The following is a 7,452-nucleotide window of genomic DNA, read 5'->3' as shown; positions in this document are numbered from 1 at the left end:
GGTTTTTAAGTTTTTATTTTTATTTTTATGAAGTTTATTTTTAATTTAGTAAAACATTTGATTCGAACCCATAGGTCATTATTTTTTTTTTTTTTTTTTGAGACGGAGTCTCGCTCTGTCGCCCAGGCTGGAGTGCAGTGGCCGGATCTCAGCTCACTGCAAGCTCCGCCTCCCGGGTTTACGCCATTCTCCCGCCTCAGCCTCCCGAGTAGCTGGGACTACAGGCGCCCGCCACCTCGCCCGGCTAGTTTTTTGTATTTTTTTAGTAGAGACGGGGTTTCATGGTGTTAGCCAGGATGGTCTCGATCTCCTGACCTCGTGATCCGCCCGTCTCGGCCTCCCAAAGTGCTGGGATTACAGGCTTGAGCCACCGCGCCCGGCCACCCATAGGTCATTATTAATACAAATTGTGTGATATTCACCATGTTACTCTTTTGAGGGATGTGCAAGCTGTACAAAACAGTAATAACAATGGTTTTGCCATTAGTCTGGTTAGGAGAGGCACTAGGGTCAATCCCTGCCAAATACTACTCAGTACATCCTTACATCGTTGGTCCTGCAACGATGACCATGTCCTACTCCCTAGAACCTGTGCGTATGTTAGGTTATGTGGCACAGGGGAATTAGGTTGCAGAAGGAATTAGGTTGCTAATGAGGTAAACTTGAGATGAAATCATCTTGAATTATCCTGGATTATTTGGGTAGGCCAATTGTAATCATGGAGCTCTTCAAAGTGAAAGTTGGAGGCAGGAGACACAGAGAGAGAACTAGAGGGGGAAGCAGAGAATGGGTAGCGTGGGAAGAACACAGCCTGATTTTGCTGGTGTTAAGACGGACAAAGATGTCACAAACCCGAATGGGGCACTGTCTAGAACCCAGAAAGGACAGAGAAACAACTTCTGGAGTCTCAAGAAGGAACCCGGCCTTCCCGACACGTGGATTTTAGCCCAGTGTGACCCGTTTCGGAATTCCAACCTCCAGAATAGTAAAGAATAAATTGTTGTTTTAAGCCACTGTGTTTGGGATGATTTGTTCTGGTGATTATGGTGCCATAGAATCCTCTTATGCCACCAGAGTTTCATTATCTTCCTGCTGATGGCAGAAGTGCAAAAGAGTGAGGAGAAGGCCCCAACGCTCTTAAAGCCTCAGCCCAGGCCTGTCACCTCTACTTAGCTTACTATCAGTGGGGTGAGGAAATACACATCACCTTCTGTGGAAAGAACGTCAAAGTCATACAGCTAAAGACGTGGAGACAGGGAAGGGTAAAGTCTTGGACACAGTAAAACAGCTTACTGCAGGGGACATCTTACTGCGGTAACATCTTACTGCAGTCACATCTTACTGCAGTCACGCATTCATAACTCTTATGAATGGAGATTAACTACTAAATGTTCCCCATCTTAAATTAGAATTCAGGCATTCCTTCCTTTAAAATGAGCACCATGCTGCACTCATTATATTGGAAAATCGTGAAACTTCAACAATTTTACTGCTACACGGGAAGGGTGAAAACGATTTGTTTGCGGGGCATTTGCACTGGTACAGCCATTCCAAAGAGCAATCTAGTGACACTTATTGAAATTAATAATGTATTTTATATATTCTGTCTCCCAGCAAGGCCTGTCTGTCCATCCCTCAGGAAAATTGAAAAAGTTGTACAACAAAACAGACACAGGCGAGGGGAAATGTATTGAAGTGTGGCTAAATGTTGCAAAGAGTACCCCACTGGTAGGAGAACCAAGTACAAGATGTGACAGAGGCATATTATGGCTTATGTCATATACTATGTGGCAGTGAAGAGTAATGAGTGAGATGCACATACAGAAACATGTATAGATTGCAGAAACATATGTTGAGTGGGAAAACAGAGAGAGACAGGGAAATCTCACAGCATAATACCATCTATGCATAATTAGGTGCCCACATAGCACTGTGTAGTTTTCAAGCATCTGTAATTATCTAAATAAATATGTAGCAGGTGGATTGCAACAAAATATATTAAATACACAAATAGGTGCCTATGTGGGGGTTTGGAAATGGGATTGAAAAAAACAGGAAACTCAAAAGATTCTTAAAAGAGAGGCCCTGACAAATGGATGATGGCAATAGTAACTCATAAACTAAGTACTGGCTAAAGCAAATTCGGCACACCTGATCCTTAAAAGCGTGGGAGGGAGAGAGGAAGAAAGGGAAAGACAGAACCTAAGGGAAGACTCCAGGAAAGAAGTAGAGGAGGTATTTGGCAGTCAGGTAACAGCTTCATAAAGCAGCTAAGTTTCTACATCACGGTTCTTATTTTCTATTAATTTTTTTATTTGGGAGGAGATGTCAATGCTTTCTAGCCTTCCTTAATAGCACTGTGTGTGTGTTTGTGTGTGTGTGTGTGTGTGTGTGTGTAGCAGCACTCATATATATATATATATATACACATATATACACACATATATATGAAACGTCTCTGTGAAATTTCTCTATAGCTATTTCATTTCAACTGTTCTTAGTAAGTAGTTTCTGAGAGCTATTTGACTTCAAGGGTTAATTTTTAAACCTACATTTCAAGGTTTTCCTTTTCAAAATGCATCTTTCTTGTGAATAAATATGGCAGAATGAGGCAGCTGAAGTGATCAGTTACCCTGGGTGTGTCCTCAATCATGGAAACTTTTCTCTGCAAGATGGAAATTGCTTTCATCTTTCAAAGTAAAGCCATGGAGAGAAGGCTGGACCAACCAGGCTGTTGAGAAATTAGAGAAAATCTCAGTCTTTCAATGAGAGGGACAATTGAAGAAGCTTCCCAGGCTGCAGCTACTGTGATGCCATTGTGTTGGCTTCAGAAGTTAGCTACACCTCATGCTGCTGCCGTCCATGCTGACTGCAGTCCCCTGGGCATGTTTACGTTTTGTCTGAGTTCTTAGCACTCATTTTTTCTGGCATTCAGGTTTCCCATCTGTAACCACTCTTGCCAGAGGTAGAGGCTTTGTCAAGATTGAGGACTATGCTGGACACACAGTAATTCCATTATCACCAGATAAATTAGTAATGAATGAACACATGATGCTCTGCGCTCTCTCTCTTTCTCTCTCTCTGTACACACACACACACATACATCATACCTATATTTCCCCTGGAGATCTATTCTGTCATTTCTCTTACTACCATTCACTCCCTTCCCATTTCTGCTGGAATCCTGCATCACCAGCCTGCCTCTCTCACTCTTGCCAAAGCTCCACCGCCTGTGGGTCTCCACCGGCCTCTCTCTTCAGCTTGCTCAAGACCAAGATGCAGGAGCTGCAGCATTCAGGTAAATCATGTAGGGGAAGGGTAGGATATGATGGGAAACCAAAGCAGAGACCCTTTTCTCCTAGAATATCCTGGCCTGGATTACCAATATTTTTGGCATTTAGGCACTCACTGGACTGGCAGGGCAGGGTATAAACGGGGCTGGCTGCTTGCCAAGCTGTTATCTCCCTTAACCAGTCTGTCAGCAGTTCTCAGGGAAAACACAAAATCTTTCCCACAAAGGTGCAGAGAAGGCACTCTGATTGTATTTCATCATTTTAAAAGAAAAGACGATTACTTCAAAGAGGTAACTATGCTGCTGATGGGATTTCAGGCTTTAGTAGACACAATATTTTAAAAATCCAGAGCATTTCCACACATAAGAAAACAGACAGATGTACCCAAACATTGCCTCTCTTTCAACCCATTTCAAATGAGGAGCAGGATTAGCACTTCTCAGAGTTCAGGGTAAGTAATCCACTCATCAAGGTGTCCGTAAACAATGTGCAGGAGGAGGAGGAAGGGTTTCATGTTACCCAGTGGATCGCATTTTACTTCAAAATTTCACCTCTGATTCTACCCTCAATCCTCCACAAATGTACCTTGGTCTCTTCTCCCAATCTCCAAACTTGCCACTGGCACCCCTCTGGCCTAACAACAAGGCTTTCCAAATACCTGGGCTCCCCCTCCTCAGAAGACAAGGAGAGTTTTCTGTCACACATAAAACAGGTCAGGCTGTGAGATAAGAACTGGAAAGTTGGGCTTTTCTTCTTTGTGTATGTAAATTCTTAGTTGAATATGCATGTAATGTTAAAAAAGACTCTTCGTGGATATTTACCAGTTCAAATGCTTTTTCCAGATTGTTTTCCAGCATGAGAAAAAAAAAAAAAAAAGCAATTGGAACCAGCCTTAAATTAGAATTAAAACCAGATACTTTTAAAAAGTGTATGTAAAAAAGCTCTAGGTTACTGAGGTTCTTTAATCACGACAACTTTAAAATGTGCCATCTGTGGGCAGCAATAGGGTTCTCATCAGTTGAAAGGTGAAGGTTAATCGTAAGCCACTGAAGAGCTGACTCCAAGCTTAGCTCTGAGTGGAGAATGTATTACATAGTCATGCTCTTATTTAGCATGCAGGGTAAATCGCCTCATTAGGAATATAATGTGAAGGAGATTCACAACTTTTCCAACAGGGTCAGAGGGGTCAACCAAGGAAAAGAAGGGGGGCAGTCATGGAAATAAGACTTTGGCTCGCCGTGGGTGTATGCTTGTCTTGTCTAGTGCCTATAAACTTACTCATTTTAAGAATGATATCTGACGAGAAAGGAGAAAAGACCCCATGAGAAGGTGAAGACCCAGAAAAACCTTTCAGAGGTTTGTTCCAGAGGTCATAGGTATGAAATGCAGTCACAGACAGCCAGTTGAGGGAGTATGAAAGGTAAGGGTGAGAAAGGGTAGTAAGAGGTAACAATCGCTTCAATTAACAGTAGCTTTCATTAACCTTGAGCTGGCCCTCAGCACAGGTGGGAGGAAAGGAAAGGTGGTTTTCTTTCGTCCAGTTTTCTTTCTTTATCCTGTAGGAAATATTTTCCTTTACTCATGGCCCAGAATAATTTCTACCCTGAATGGCCCAAATCCAAACTTTCAGCACAGTAATCTTTATGAAACTCCTCTGATGGCTTAGGGCTCATTTTGGGTATGATCTTGACCTTTCCATCTTTCCCAAGGTTGCCTGCTTCCTCTAGGGCAGTCACGGCTTATCCTTTCTGGCTCCTCTTTTACCACCTTCTACTGGAATTTACCTGACCTCCTCTTCTCACAGCTTGGCAGGCTCTAGAGAGACTGACCTCTGCAGATGGTTTAAAGGGAGAAGCACGAGGCTTCACAGTTCACAGGGCTGCCAATCAGGCCTGTGCAGGTAAGAAATGCATTCTAGCAGTGGTCTCCTGGAGGCTGCACTTCCTGTTGCTTTCTCCCACAAAACAATGACTTTTTTTTCTTTCTTTTTTTTTTTGAAACAGGGTCTCTCTCTGTCACCCAGGCTGGAGTGCAGCGTGTGATCTCGTCTCACTGCAACCCGCCACCTCCCGGGCTCCCGTGATCCTTCTGCCTCACCTTCCTGAGTAGCTAGGATTATAGACAGGTGCTACCAGGCACGCCCAGCTAATTTTTGTATTTTTAGTAGTAGTAGAGATGGGGTTTCACCATTTTTCCTAGGCTGGTCTCAAACTCCTGACCTCAAGTGAGCCGCCCACCTCAGCCTCCCAAAGTGCTGGGATTACAGGCATGAGCCACTGTGCCTAGCCTTAAAAGAATGGTTTTAATAGACATTTCAGAGATGCTGGGTTCCATTTAGGTACAAGGGACAAAAGGTAATACTCTTGGCATTAGGTAAAAAGGATAATGAAGAAGCAGTTTTTCTAGGCTTGGAACTATTTTTCTAAGACATGGAAGAGACAAGGTTTTAAGGGTTCCTAAAATACCAATAGATATTAAAGAGAGTAATGCCTTTTCCATCATCATGTCCCTCAGAAAGGAGTATCCAATGACTTAGGAGGTAAATCGCTAATGTTTTAATATTGAGAATTGATAGTGTTAACTTATCAAGCAATCAAATTTCTTACATAATAATGGCATTTGAAGATGCTGGGAAACTTTCAGGAACTACTTAATTTTACTCAACTCTATCTGTGACTCTGGCAAAATAACTTTGCTAATTTTAAAAAGAGGTAAAAATGATCTCACATGTACGTAACATTAACCACTATAATAGGGTAAGAATGAAGTTAGGGAACTTGAAGATTGCAGAGTACTTGCAATGAAGTTAGGGAACTTGAAGATTGCTTTGCGTGTAGACAGGGAACTATAAAAATGTCACCACTGAGTAAAAATGACCGAGACTTTAGTTCCAACTCCTCTGTGGAAGCTTGTCATTTTAATTTCAGTGTCCTGATTTTTAAAAGAGAGTAAACTACAGGGTCTTAAGATTTAATCCATTTTGTCATTTTTAGTCATTCGATAAGTTATACTGTGGCATTTGAATAATGTGTTCCTGGCATGTGATGAGCAAAATGTGTAATATACACAGAAATAAAAATAAGGCAAGTAGGTCTCTATAGAGCAGCCATTGGCCATTTCAGAGTCTAAGGTCTTTACCAGTAAAGAAAATTGTTTGGTTTCCATTGTAGCCTGGTGGCTGGCAGATAATCCCTGCCTTATTCTGTGAGAAAGAAAAAAAAATCAGAGGGTTAAGAATGCGATAATAAGGAGATATTATAAAATTATTTTCTGACTCTGGTACTAAACATCCTAATCACAACTGTAAAGATCATTGTTGGTAGCCAATGTAACTTTTATTCCATAGAAAACTCAACAGTCTAAAAGAATATAGGGAGACAGAACCCAACCTGGAAGAAATGGACAAATTCCCAGACACATCAAGGAATTCCTAGACAACCTATCAAAATTGAATCATGATTAGATAGAAAATCTGAACAGACCAATATAAGTAAAGAGATTAAAGCAGTAATAATACAAAAATTAGCCAGGCGTGGTGGTGCATTTCTGTAATCCCAGCTACTCAGGAGACTGAGGCAGAAGAATTGCTTGAACCCTGGAAGTAGAGATTCCAGTGAGCCAAGATTGCACCACTGCTCTCCAGCCTGGGTAACAGAATGAGAGTCTGTCAGAAGAAGGAGAAGGAGAAGGAGAAGGAGAAGAGAAGGAGAAGGAGAAGAAGGAGAAGAAGGAGAGGAAGAGGAAGAGGAAGAGGACTCCAGCAAAAAAAGCTGTTGGAATTAATAAATGAATTCAGTAAAGTTACAGGATATATAATTGACAGGGTTTGAATTTTTGTCCCCACCCAAATCCCATGTTGAATTGTAATCCTGAACACTGGAGGAGGGGCCTGGTGGGAGGTGATTGAATCTTGGGGGCAGATTTCCTCCTTGCTGTTCTCCTGATAGTGAGTGAGTTCTCACGAGATCAAGTTTTTTTTAAAAGTGTGTAGCACCTCTCCCTTTGCTCTCTTCCTCTTTTTCTGGCCATATAAGATGTGCCTGCTTCCCCTTCACCTTCTGCCAAAATTGTAAGTTTCCTGAGGCCTCCCCAGTCATGCTTCCTGTACAGCTTGTGGAACTGTGAGTCAATTAAACTTCTTTTCTTTATAAATTACCCA

General features: G+C 42.0%; 1 long non-coding RNA gene across 1 annotated transcript; it reads left to right on the top strand.

The window, feature by feature from the left end:
• The first annotated feature begins 1,108 nt into the window (after positions 1-1,108).
• Positions 1,109-6,807, top strand: LOC112611253. The gene is made up of 3 exons (XR_003116614.1): positions 1,109-1,262; positions 5,098-5,193; positions 6,640-6,807. It is a non-coding gene; the product is annotated as an uncharacterized LOC112611253 (long non-coding RNA).
• Positions 6,808-7,452: the final 645 nt, after the last annotated feature.

The sequence above is a fragment of the Theropithecus gelada genome, chromosome 18 (assembly GCF_003255815.1).
Source record: "Theropithecus gelada isolate Dixy chromosome 18, Tgel_1.0, whole genome shotgun sequence".
Taxonomy (NCBI): domain Eukaryota; kingdom Metazoa; phylum Chordata; class Mammalia; order Primates; family Cercopithecidae; genus Theropithecus; species Theropithecus gelada.
The sequence above is the reverse complement of the archived record's forward strand: the minus strand, read 5'-3'. Positions and strand labels throughout refer to the sequence as shown.